Here is a 12,892-nt window from a genome sequence, read left to right on the forward strand (position 1 = left end):
TGGGAGCATCAACGAGCATATGCTGGGTTACATCAACAGCAAAATTCTTATAGGAACCAGCTGAAGTGCAAACAGCTTGGCTGCCTTCTGATAGATCCAACCTAACTTCAGATATCTAGTTGAAGAGCTGAGTTAGGGGCTTGCCAAACTCATCTCCCTCTATAGTCAGTGGAGAAGAAAGCCCGACGTCAATCTGAGTCATGTTCTGAACGTGAACTTTTCTCTCCATGGGCCATCATGAAGCATGAGAGAAACACATTCCTAACATTAGCTCCTCAGCCTAAATTTGAGTGGGAGAAACCTGCACACGAGTGACTGACCTTTTCTGGAACGGTGCCATGGCACGAAGAGAAAAGCCTCACTGTTAGTAAGCTTATAGTTAAAATACTGCTGTGTTAGCAGGTGTTTCGTCAGAGTGAGTTTACTCTTGATGGAAGCAATATGAGTGACAGGTCTACAAAATTAAGTTGTCTCCTTACACCAGCCTTTACTGAAATGGCACTTTGGTTTCCATCTATTTGAAACTGTAGGTTCTTTTTCAAGAAGGCCAAGTGTAGCTTGTTATTGACAAAATAAAGGAGTTCGGATTTTTCTTTTTTTCCTTTCTTTTTTTAAATTTTTCTTTTCCTTTTCTTTTCTTTTTTTCTTTTTCTTTTCTTTTTTTCTTTCTTTGTTTCCTGGGGCAAAGTGAGAGCACTACCTCAGCTAATCACTTCTAATGATGCTAACTGCTGACTAATATTGAATTCAACTTGGGTGTAAAATAAGACAACTTGGAAAGTTACTGCATATTTGTCTGTCTCTACCATCCCACAAGAAAGCAAAACCTATTCAGCAGCTAAAAGTCTAATATACATCTGTAACTAAGATGAAGAAGTCATACAAGTATACTAGTGAAAATTAAAACTGAAAATCCAGAAAAAGTAACAGGAAAGAAAATTCCTTTGGAAGCACGGAAATGCAAAGTCGTGATCATTACAAAGCCTTAAAGTCCATTCCTGCCATGACTCCTGCAAAAAAATAGCGATGCAAGAGTAACATTTCCATCCATAAGGTAGGCTTTTTATGATTTGTAACCCCAAAATGCAAAAATAAGTCCTTTGTCTGCAGTTTTACTGAATCTAGCCTAAAGGTATGGTGTCTCCTTCATTATTCTACCAGACTGGGACAAAAACCCCCTCTGTTTCTGAAAGTCCAGGATCCTGAAAGCAATAAAATAATTAAACAAAACTAAAAATATGGCTTCGTCTCCATTGCATATGCCAAGCACAAACTGATGCAGTTTTGCACATCACGGAGCAAGGCTTTTCCATTAAAGATGTCACTTCCAGAGGTTATTTAAAGTGGTGAAGTGAAACACCATGCATAATATAGCAAATAATTTATTTTATCAGATGTGAAATCAACATTCAGACTTGAAATTTTCTTTGCAATTGTTGCCAGACTGGATAGAAAATGAAGGCAATTTATTGTCACATGTCCTAAAGATCTTAGGAAAAGTTTTGATTCAAAGATAATCTTATAGTTGAGTCAAATTTATGAATTAGGATGGTGACAGGTCAAGGGCCAATAGTTCATAATTACTTCAATAAAATTAAATGGAGTCTTTCATATTTTCTCACCTTTATTTCTCTGTTTTTTGGCTAAATTATTCCTCGTTTTTGACACATAAATATTAATTTTAGGTTCTACTCTGGAGCGGGTTGGTTAAGCCTGTCTTTTTGTTTCCATATGATTTGGTACAACCCATAATCAGACTTGCAACTTCACAAACCTTTTTCTAAGTTTGTGATTGAAAACATATGTTCTTCATTCAGCTTTAATTTATATAAATTAGATTCTTAATTGGCATGTTACGGTTATTGGTGGTCGTAGAATATTTTTACCAGCCCTTCTTTGGACATTTATCTAGTTAAGCTACATAGTTGAATACCTAAACCATATCATGCTAATTCTGTTCCCTTCTTGAATGATCCAAGAAGCACATGCACACCACACACACATATATGCATTTACAAGTACACTCATCTCTCTATATGTATGTCTATACTTATATATGCACCTACATTTACATACACCTATATACATACATATACAGATACAGATACGCACATGTGTATATGCATTCGTACATGCACATAGACACACACACATTCCTGCCATGTCTGCTAAAATAAATCATTATTTCTCATAAAGAAAATTCTTTCTCCATCTGATTAAATTATCTACCTGTCCCTCATTTTACTTTGCATTAACATGCTCACAGAAAGGGGCTATCCTTTCTGGGAGTTCATGAAAAAATGAAAATCAAGATACTCAAATGAAGACATGATTAAGATTCACCCAGAACACTATGTCTCTGGTTACTGGTTACTACCTCACTCTCTGTCCTACGTTACAAGGATTCCTCTTGCTGTTCAAACTAGGGTAACAGGCCATCATCCCATCTCTGGCAGAAACACACAAATGCATGAGAAGTTTAAGGTGAACTGGCTTGCTTCTGCTACATGGTACATGCACTATATGAGAAAATTACCTCACATTTCTGCTTCTTTGAAAAATCTTTCTGTGAATGTCTTTTCCTGGCTTATGTCCCATCCTAACCCCAAAGCATTTTCATCTTTTAAAGGCACCATTGTCAGGCAGGAGCACTCCAGGAGAATGGATAACCCTCTACAGAAAATTCACACTTCTCTAGCCTGACATACCAAACCCATCAAACATTCCTCTGCCTAACAGGAATGCAGAGCTCCCCTTCCCTGCCACTAAATCCATTCTTCAAATCAATGCATATGTATTAATTACATGCACAATTAATGAAATAAAGCAAATGTTTTAAAAGCAAACCGAATATCCAGGCACAAGGGACAGCTGAAATAGGCAGTGTCACCTCTAGGCCTGGGCAGGACACATGCAACGCGCTGTCTTCAGAGGCAGAGAAGGTGCATGCCCCTTCTCTCATCACCTTTCATTTCTGCCTGCCTGCTAGGTGGTCTGAGGGAAGCAACGAGAAGATGGCCTATAGACAAGTTAGGACTGACAAGCAATTCTCCAGGCTCATGATGTGGGCTGCCTCCATGTCAGTGAATGGGTGGTGGAGCTTGACTCTGCACTGCTGGGCAGGGTGACATATTTCTGGCATAGTGTTGGCCCATGCTTTCCACCTGGTCTGCTCCCAGATATGCCTGGGGACAGTTCCCAGTAGCAGATTGGGCCCAACACCAGTTCCAGGTGCTGGTTTGCACATGGCCACCCTGACTTGGACCTAAGGCCACTGACATGGGTGCGACTCTTGGTCTCAATTCTAGAGGACTGTTCCAGCATGTTTCATTTGCTGGGCTGGATGTAGCTGTATGGATCTATTTGTGCTTTTTTGCCATTTACCTGCCTCATGCCAGTCACAGTTAACAGGGATATGTCAGCAATCTCCTAGAGTTAACTGTTAGTGAATCTGGAAAACTGTATGTCTAGTGTGTAGCTGGACAGGAGAAGACTAAAACAAAGAAAGTAGAAGCAGAAGCAGAAGCAGAAGCAGAAGGAGAAGGAGAAGAGGGAGGGAGAGGGAGAGGGAGAGGGAAGAAAAAAAGAAAAGAAAGGGAAAGGGAAAAGGGAAGGGAAAGGGAAAAGGGAAGGGGAAGGGGAAGGGGAAGGGAAGGTGCAGGAAGGGAAGGTGTGGGAAGGTGCGAGAAGGTGCGGGAAGGTGTGGAAAGGAAAAGGAAAGGAAAGGAAAGGAAAGGAAAGGAAAGGAAAGGAAAGGAAAGGAAAGGAAAGGAAAGGAAAGGAAAGGAAAGGAAAGGAAAGGAGAGAAAAGAAGAGAAAAGGAAAGAAGAGAAAAGAAGAGAAGAGAAAAGAAGAGAAAAGCAAAGAAAAGCAAAGAAAAGAAAAGCAAAGAAAAGCAGAGAAAAGCAAAGAAAAGCAGAGAAAAGAAAAGAAAAGAAAAGAAAAGAAAAGAAAAGAAAAGAAAAAAGAAAAGAAGAGGAAAGGAAAGAAAAGAAAAGAGAAAAGAAGAGAAGAGAAGAGAAAAGAAAAGAAAAGAAAAGAAAAGAAAAAAGAAAAGAAAAGAAGAGAAAAGAAGAGGAAAGAAAAGAAGAGAAAAGAAGAGAAAAGAAGAGAAGAGAAGAGAAAAGAAAAGAAAAGAAAAGGAAAGAAAAGAAAAGAAGAGGAAAGAAAAGAAAAGGAAAGAAAAGAAAAGAAAAGAAAAGAAGAGGAAAGAAAAGAAAAGAAAAGAAAAGAAAAGAAAAGAAAAGAAAAGAAAAGAAAAGAAAAGAAAAGAAAAGAAAAGAAAAGAAAAGAAAAGAAAAGAAAAGAAAAGAGATTTTTCTTTTCCTTCCACATTACATTGGTTACTCATTCCTCTTCAGCAAGGTGGAAGAGCTATCCCAGTTTTGGACTTCAGGTACATAGCTTCCCTAAGTCTGAAATATGGGTTCACTCCAGCCATGTGTGACTTATGTGAGGGCAATTTCCCACCCTGTCCTTCAAAGGCAGAATAGTACAGCAGGAGAATGTCTAAAAAGCAAAAACTGACAGCAACAGCAACAGCAACAGCAAAAGTTAGGAAAGGAAATGGTAGTTTCAGAAGATTCTGATTGTCCTTATGCTGGGTTTACATTATTTGGAAGTAAAATTAGAAACATGCTTGTACACTGTAATGGAAGTGTTTTCTTCTGTTAGGTGTAATAAATATGCAGCTTTTTGCAGCTTTTTCGGTTTTTAACCGCATGCTGACAGGATGTGCATATTTAGTCTTTCCAGTGCATATTCAGTGTTTCTAACCTATGTTTTCTTTCCCACAATTCAGATAAGACAGCAGGACAGTCTTCAAACTGTAATCAATAAATCTCAAAAAATCTGAGTTCAGCCCAGGAATGGAAAACTGCATCTTAAATGTTTGAAAATAGCAGAATTAACCATATATAAGATCCATGTCCTAAAAAGGTTCCATAGAATATAGGGTTTATTAGTAAATATTAAAACTACTTAACATACGCATTTTCTGGCTTTCAAATGTACATTACCTACCTCTCTTTTATATTTCTGTATGTCTGCCCTGTTCTCAGAAATCTACCTAAAAATACACTTTAAAATTGCATCTATATTAAGACCACAGATAACAAGTCACAGCTCCAGCTGAGCAAAACCATACGACTAATGACTCTTCAAAAATGAGGTTTTTCATGGAAATGCATTTCTGATAAAATGTTGACCCTTCATACAGTGGAAGCACTGCAACTCTCACAGTGTGGCCCAACTGAAAGCCTACTGAAGCCAGTGCAAAAGCATCCATTGACCTGGATGGCCTTTTTACCATTCCTATGGGGTTATCAGGGTACCTCTATGCAGAGGGGAAGTAAAAATGTTTATGGAAAATCCCGCTTAAGTACAGGGAGAACTTTTTATGAATCAGCTATTCAAGATTTGTACAGCTCAATCGGCAGCTTTTTCTCTTTATGAATTTTCCTCTTGCAGGGGAAGTGCACATGGTTTATGGAACATAAATAAATAATAACTGTCTGCAACATCACTGGTTTTTTTACATTCATCTTACTTTACACATACTATGACTCCGTGGGGAAGGCTTTATGTGCAGGGCACCCCCTCATTCTGGGTGGGAATAAACAGTTATTCTAAAGGTGGATTTTCAAGAATATCCGAATACTACGTAGTCATTCCCCACCAGTTCATACAATGTGCACACAAGAGCAGGGCCTGAAACTTGTTTCTCAATAGCAAATGAAATGTAGGGCTATATTAGAGATGTATCTGAAGTAAAACTTGAAGTTTAAATGTCCTCTGGCAGGTTAAACTGGAAAATGGTAGGCTAGAGTCCAATGTTACCTATTTTGCTTTTTTGACCTGAAGCGGATGAATCAGATGGCATGTGAACACAGATGTAATTTGGGTGTGAACCTCAGTTTCTTCTCATCCCTTCATGTCACAGGTACTTCCCACATGCACATTATCTGCATGATTTCAGAGCATTTTGTAAGCTGAAGTCCTGATTCTGCAAGTTGCATCCACAGCTCTGGAGACAAAGGGAAGATCTCATGGGACTGGAAAGCCCGCTTGGTTTCAGTGCACAATCTCATCCATACAGGAACTGCATTTATGCAGAAGTGACTGCACACACAAGGCTTATCTATGAAAATCTGATGGAAGGTAGCAACTAAACATCAGACTACAACATGGGTTGGTAAAAAAGAGCAAAACAAGAAAATTGGCCCAAAGTAACCCCAGGAAAAGTGAAACTACCCCATCCACCCTTTGATTCTGACTATTGTGGTTTCAATACTTATTGATCAGTTGAAAAAAGCACACCAAGAAAAAAAAAAAAGTTTTTCTTTCTTAGAAGGATTAAATGGTCTTTGTGTCTGTCAGGATCTGAGATATTTAGCTAAACTAGTGAATTATCTCATATATTTAACAAAGAGCCAGAACCTGAAGTCTGTGGAAATTACAGCTCTGCAGCAACTGATGCTTTCAAGTTTTGCCTGGAGATGTTTCCAAATGCTCACCAATGACTTGACTTTTCTCACAATATTCTATTTCAGTATTTTTTAAAGAAAGAAAAAGAAGGGGATGCATAAAAAAGAGATATCCTTTCTTCTCACATCTCTGTCCATTAAATGGCTGATTGCAATTTAATGCATTGATGTTGAAGGTCTTTGAAATTCAAAAGTATGTTTCTCTTCCCAACGCTAATGGGATAATAGCACATACTAATGCACATGCATTTGTTCTTTTAGTCACAATTTCACAAGAATTGCAAGTTGCAAACATTATCGCTTTATGATTATTGTGCAATTAGACAAAAGAAGACACATACAGAGACAGGCAAAGGGAGAGGACAGAAGATGATGACATCCAATAATATAAGCTTCTTTTTTCTAGACTACGCAAAGTTCCATTTATAGTTTGCATTTTTCTCAAATTCGTCCTTTCAAAGAACTCCAAAACCAAATGTCTAAAGCCTGGCAGTATTTATATTTTTCATTTGCCCACTCCTTAAACCCTTCACCTGATATACAGCAAAAATAGAAAGCAAAATGTCCTAGTATAGCCATGTAAAATGTATAATAAATTATTTTAAAAAGGAAGCACTTTAATGCTAGCAAGCACCAGTGATCTGCTTCAAAGCTGTCACCAAAGGACACTTTAGACATTAGAGTGCATTATTGGGTAGTAATAGTAAATGGCTGCATAGAATCTCACTGATCGTTATTGCCATTCAATCTTTTTCTTTCCTGTTTGCAAAATGAGCATTTTCATGCTCTCAGAACAAATAGTATAAATCGAAATTGATGAAATAATTTTAAATAGTTTTAGCTTTTTAAAAAGAATTGTTTTGATCCACTGCAACATCGCAGCTATATGTGACAACAACATATCTTCTTGTATTTTATTGAATTTAGATTATTACAAATTAAAAATGGAATTATCTTCTTCACAGCTGCAGGCTCATTTCATTGTGGTAAGCTCAGGAATTTGACTCATGCATGGTTGTACCACGTATGAATTTGTCACAGCCCACGAGGTTCCATCTCCATCTCTAAACTATGCATTCATGAACTGCACGGACTTCAAATTATACTCATGTATGTCACTTATGACTAAAGCACAAGCGTTGTAATGCTTAAAAAATACGTATAATAGAAAACCTCTCCTTTGCACTGAGTTTGAAATGCAGTTTTGGAGCAGGTTTCCGCGTGTGCAATGACTTATCTACATGGCGGCCTGTGCACCTACCTCTCATTCATATGTCTGTCCTTAAATATGTCATAATCAAGAGCACATAACTCCAAGTACACTGCATCAGTCGTGCGTGTGCGAACATGTGCTTCACGCTGCAGGCAAGAATTACCCTCAGAAAGGTGGAGATAGGAATCTGTTGTGGTTACCATCCGTAAGTGAAAGAAGCACAGACCCGTGGCTGGGTGTGCACCCAAATGGCTCGGCAGGAACGGGGCGTGCTGCGGCTGGGAAATGCAGGAGGCTGGCACGCCGTTCTCAATTTTTCCTCTGACCTATAGTGGTGTTCAAAAGAGTCTTTATCAGAGAAACTAAGACAGACTTCATTTAAACAGTGAAATCTTGTCAGGGGGAAGGTCTGAGTTTCCTGAGATCACTAAACCACCCAATTCGCATTCGAGACACCTGCATTAGTCACAACAGGCACACAGAATGCTGCCAGTATTTCACTTCAAAGCATTTTCCTGTTCAAATGGAACACAACCCAAACCAAAACCAAACCACACGCATGCACACACAAAAAAAATCCCCAAAACCTCAAAAAGAAGGGAAATACAGGAAAAGCTTAATGAAAAATTGCTCTTTCTGCCAGTGTTGGAGCGGGGAGTCCCTGTGTTATGCAGAGTGAGGAGCGCTACCGCTGCTGCAAACACGAACAGCTTCTGTCAGAAGGAAGCGCAGCTGATTAATCAACTTGATATTACCCGAACTGATTAAACAATGAGACGTCCTGGGGTTTTGCTGTCTGTCCTGATGAGTGCTCATCATGACTATTAGTACAAAACCCCAGCACGTCTCCCTTGGGAGTAAACTACCTTGTAATGTTTTTCCTCTAAAGATTAATTCCATTGTTGTGGAACCTGTGTATTAAAGGAACTATAAACTAATCATTAGTCATTTTCAAACAATTTGACCTTTCCAGCTTTGACTGGTGGAGTGTTTTTGGAAGAGGTCTTTTTCAGTTTCCCTTATTCACATAAGCTGGTTTACTTAGACAAATAGAAAAGGGACTGATATGTCTGCAGCATTGTGTTCATTTCTAAAGCAGAAAAAGTGGACATTTTTTAATGAAGATTTTTTTTTTTTAAGTAATGTTTAAAGGATTAGCAGCTGTGGAAACCATGAAAACCTTTGCTTTGTTCCACCAAATGACCCAAACCTCTGCCTGACCTCCAATACAATAAGCTCTCTCTCTGAAAGACCCCACTAAACTTCAGTGCTACCTGCGAATGGAAACAGTTTTTTTACACATGCACTTTTAGACAGAGGTTAAATACTCTGTGTGTCTCATGTCAAGAAACAATTTCTAAACTTGGATAAAAATAAAAAGTCACTCTTGAAAAGACATGTTCTTTGCATGTCTGAAATGGGTTTCTCTTGTCTATCAATCTTTTTTTAATATATGATTACTAGTGTGTTCATATAGCAATAATTCAGGTATAGAAAGCAAGGTGAATAAATTACAGTGAAGTTTCTCTTCTAGGAGGTTAGAGAAGGCCCCCAACTTTCCACATCACAGTATATCGTTGTAGGTGTTATGGAGCGTCAACTTTTCACCTTCCTTTAAGTTTATTCACAACTTCCCTACATCCCCGCTTGTGAGAAAGATCCGATCTGACTAAGGCCTGAGGTGGGAAAAGGCACTTATTTCTAACTTTGTATTCAGGTGCCTTTTTTTTTTCTGATTTCCAGTGATAGCAGCTTTTCGACACTTAAAAGCTTTGTTAGCCTAAAACAAATTTATATCAATTTTAATTCAGATTTCTGGATTAAAGAATGGGATTTTTTTTAAAAAAATCTATTGAAGCTTTAGCCCCCAGGGAAAAGATTTTAAAAATAGCTTTATGCATGAAATTCTCAAGTCATTTTGACTGTATTCATCAATGAGCATTCTACCATGCGTGTTCTCTGGATTTATTCTAGGTAACTTCCTTTCTCTAACTTTTCCTAGCAAGTATGCAGGTCAGAGTAAACAAACCCATGAAAAACTACCGGTCCAAGCCCTTGAGGATAAAGGACACAAAGAGCAGCTGGCCAGCTTCAACCCTGCAGGCATAATAGCAGTAGGCTGGTGATTCTCAGCTCTTCAGTTCCCCACAGGGGCATACATCCCAGTACAAAAGCTTGCAAGGTTGTTTGTTTGTTTTATTTTCTTTCTTATCTATTTTTTTTAAAAGGTGTGCACTAGCTTAGAGAAATGTCATAACAGGGCTCACTCATACTCATTGCTCGCAAACTACCGGGTGCTCAGATGCATCAAATCCAGAGGCAAGTGCTAAAATTTGTTTAGTTTCCATATACTGCATGTATGTTTCTGGGTTATTTATAAGCCTTAAATGTTTCTAAAGCTTTAAGTGTGCATTTGTTAACCTTCCTGGTAAGCACATAAAACCAAATTCTATTTCCTATTGGCTACCTTAAATGGCTATCAGTTCAGCACACTGATTTTTTGTAACTACTGTTCTTTAGATGTTTGTGCTTTTCCTCATTTTATATAATTGTGTCCAAACACCTACACGTATTTAGGGTTGTGAATGTCACACAATTACAATGTGTGGCATGATACATCCCTGCCAAGAAAATAATCCCATATGCCTGACAATATACTTGTGGAAGTTAAGAGGAGTTTTGTTCATGATTCAATAAAAGCAGGGGTTTAGACCTTAACATCAACACCTTTATTCCTTTGCTTCACAGCTGCATTGTAACCCTTTAGAAAAAAATGACTTCTTAATTTCCATTACAGTCTATGGAAGTTTTGTTCAAATAAGAATAACAACGTGCGCTTTTCAAACTGTGTTCATGAAGCCCAGTGGTCTACACTGTATTTCTGAAGTGCGTCTGAAAGCTAATTTAGAAGAGCCAGACTATTACCATAGACATTAACTGTACATTGGTCCACTGAAAAGTGTCATGAGGTCCTCAGTGCAAGGAAGGTTGACAGTCTTTTGACTACAGCACTAGGTTTACAGTTTGTGGACAAATCAGATAAGCTGAAGTGATCCCAGTTATCTTTTCTGTTCCCACAGAATAAAATAAATTTATAAATACTTTTCTCCATTAAGAATGCTTTTAGAAGTGGAAACCTTATTTCAAATCTCCACCCTATGAAACAATTTCCTTTGATTGTATTGCTGGCAATTTCAAATACAATTTATGATTAATCTTTTAACATGTTATTTTATAAGATTTCTTTCAACTGCAATTGCAGAGTTTTAAACCCATGAATAAGGCCTCTATGAAATCAGCTACTATACAAGTGTCATTAAAAGCTAGTAATTTCAGTTACCTATGCAGTAGTTGACTCACAGTCAGCTTAAAAACATGAACTAGAAAGTCCAACCCCATCCCCTTCCACCCCACAGAAAGTGTTGCCAGCAAGATTTCATTGTTTGTTTTCTAATCGATAAAATCTATTAGCAGACAAGGTATTGCAATTGCCAAAACATCAATACAACTGGTTTAACTTCAGATGCTGGTTGACTTGGGATGTCAAATCTCCCACGGTTGTTGGAGTCAAGCATTAAAAGAACAGATACAATCCTAAGCCTAAATGTTAACAAAGCCTGTTGGCATCCCAGAGGAGATTAGGCTGCTGATCTTGTAAGGATCAGCTACTTACTTAGTGATGTTTACACTGACATTGATGTAGTGATATCCTGATCTAATTACATGTCAATAAACCACAGTCCTGATGTTCTGAGATCAGGAGAGGATTACAAGAACTCCATTGCCAATCCTTACAGCCTAAGGAAGCAACCCTGTGGTTTAATTACCATGAATTCAGTAACTGTGGAACTATTGTTTTAAATGGGCCAATTATTTTCATAATTAGATCGCGTCCCTCCCTTTAACCCTGTCACATCCAAATTTTGGAAACATTCTGCATAAAATTCACTGCTTTAGCAAACACTCTGGAAACACGTTTAGATGCCTCCAGGTCATTTGTGTCTAAGATTCTAATTCTTCTTTGAGTCTGAGCACTTTTAAAGGTTTTGTTTTAAATGTATGTAATTGTTTTCGTGTTCTCTGGCATGCTGCCAGAGAGTAACTTCAGGACTATGTTAATTCTGACAATCAGTGGGTGGGTTTATCTCCTTAATGCCACCAGCACTAGGTGATCTACGCTGCAGTTTTAGGGATGTAGGGATGGCTGCTCCTGCTCAGGGAAAGGTGGAGTATCATCCTGAAGTTCAGTGACAAAATGTAATTTTGCTTGAACAGCTGGGAAATCTCACAATAGCTTTGCCTTAAATGTAAGAAAGGTTCAGGTCTGTAGAACAAACAGAAGTACCTCTATGCATCACACTACAGATGAGGCTGGTACCCACTTTTAAGCACTTTCAGCTAAGTACAGCTTAAGCAGTCCAGAACTAGGGTTTTTTTTAAGCTTGTTGTTATTGTGCTTGGAAGGCTTTGTTAAACATAATTTAACACAGGGAAATGTAAGTACAGTTCCCCTTCGGCTTACGACTAACTGGAATTGCTAGTGTCACTGAGTCATGAATTAAATCACTAGCCTTCCTAAAAACTCAGAGAATTTTTAAAGTTTTGACTCATTCTGAGCACATTGTCTGCCTCACTTGCAGGTAGGGTTTTGGTTATGGTCTTACTAGAAAATACAAACTTCTAACATATTGGTGAAGTCCGGGCAGGATCCTGCAGCATGGAATCCTCTCCCACTACAAAGCTCTCAGGAGTGTTCTGCATAACCACAAACAAGATACTCTACCTGCTTCTTTTCTTAAGCCTTAGGAGCGTCAGAGGGGCTGTTGGAGTTGAGGGCAAGAAACCTTGCTGGTTTTGCACAACTAATCTTCCTAGGGCTTTAGAATATTACTTTTTTGTTTAAAAAGGAATGTACTGTATTCTGCCAGCCCTGCTCTGTATGGGAGATTGAACCAGATGACTTCCAACTTAAATTATTCTATGATGCTATGTCAAGTGGTGAAATCTATATAAAAATACATATTTTTTTTCTACTCCTTCAGCCTTCTCTCTTGCTTTCCCTAGTCTCTTATTTCATAATTTTATTCACCCTTCAAGTAAACTACCAGGTAGTGATGTATGAAGCTTTCATTATGATACCCAAAGGTGCACAGCTATTTCATGTTACTGGAAAGGACACAATCCTCAAGAGCAG

Source organism: Caloenas nicobarica, chromosome 1, assembly GCF_036013445.1.
Source record: "Caloenas nicobarica isolate bCalNic1 chromosome 1, bCalNic1.hap1, whole genome shotgun sequence".
Taxonomy (NCBI): Eukaryota; Metazoa; Chordata; class Aves; order Columbiformes; family Columbidae; genus Caloenas; species Caloenas nicobarica.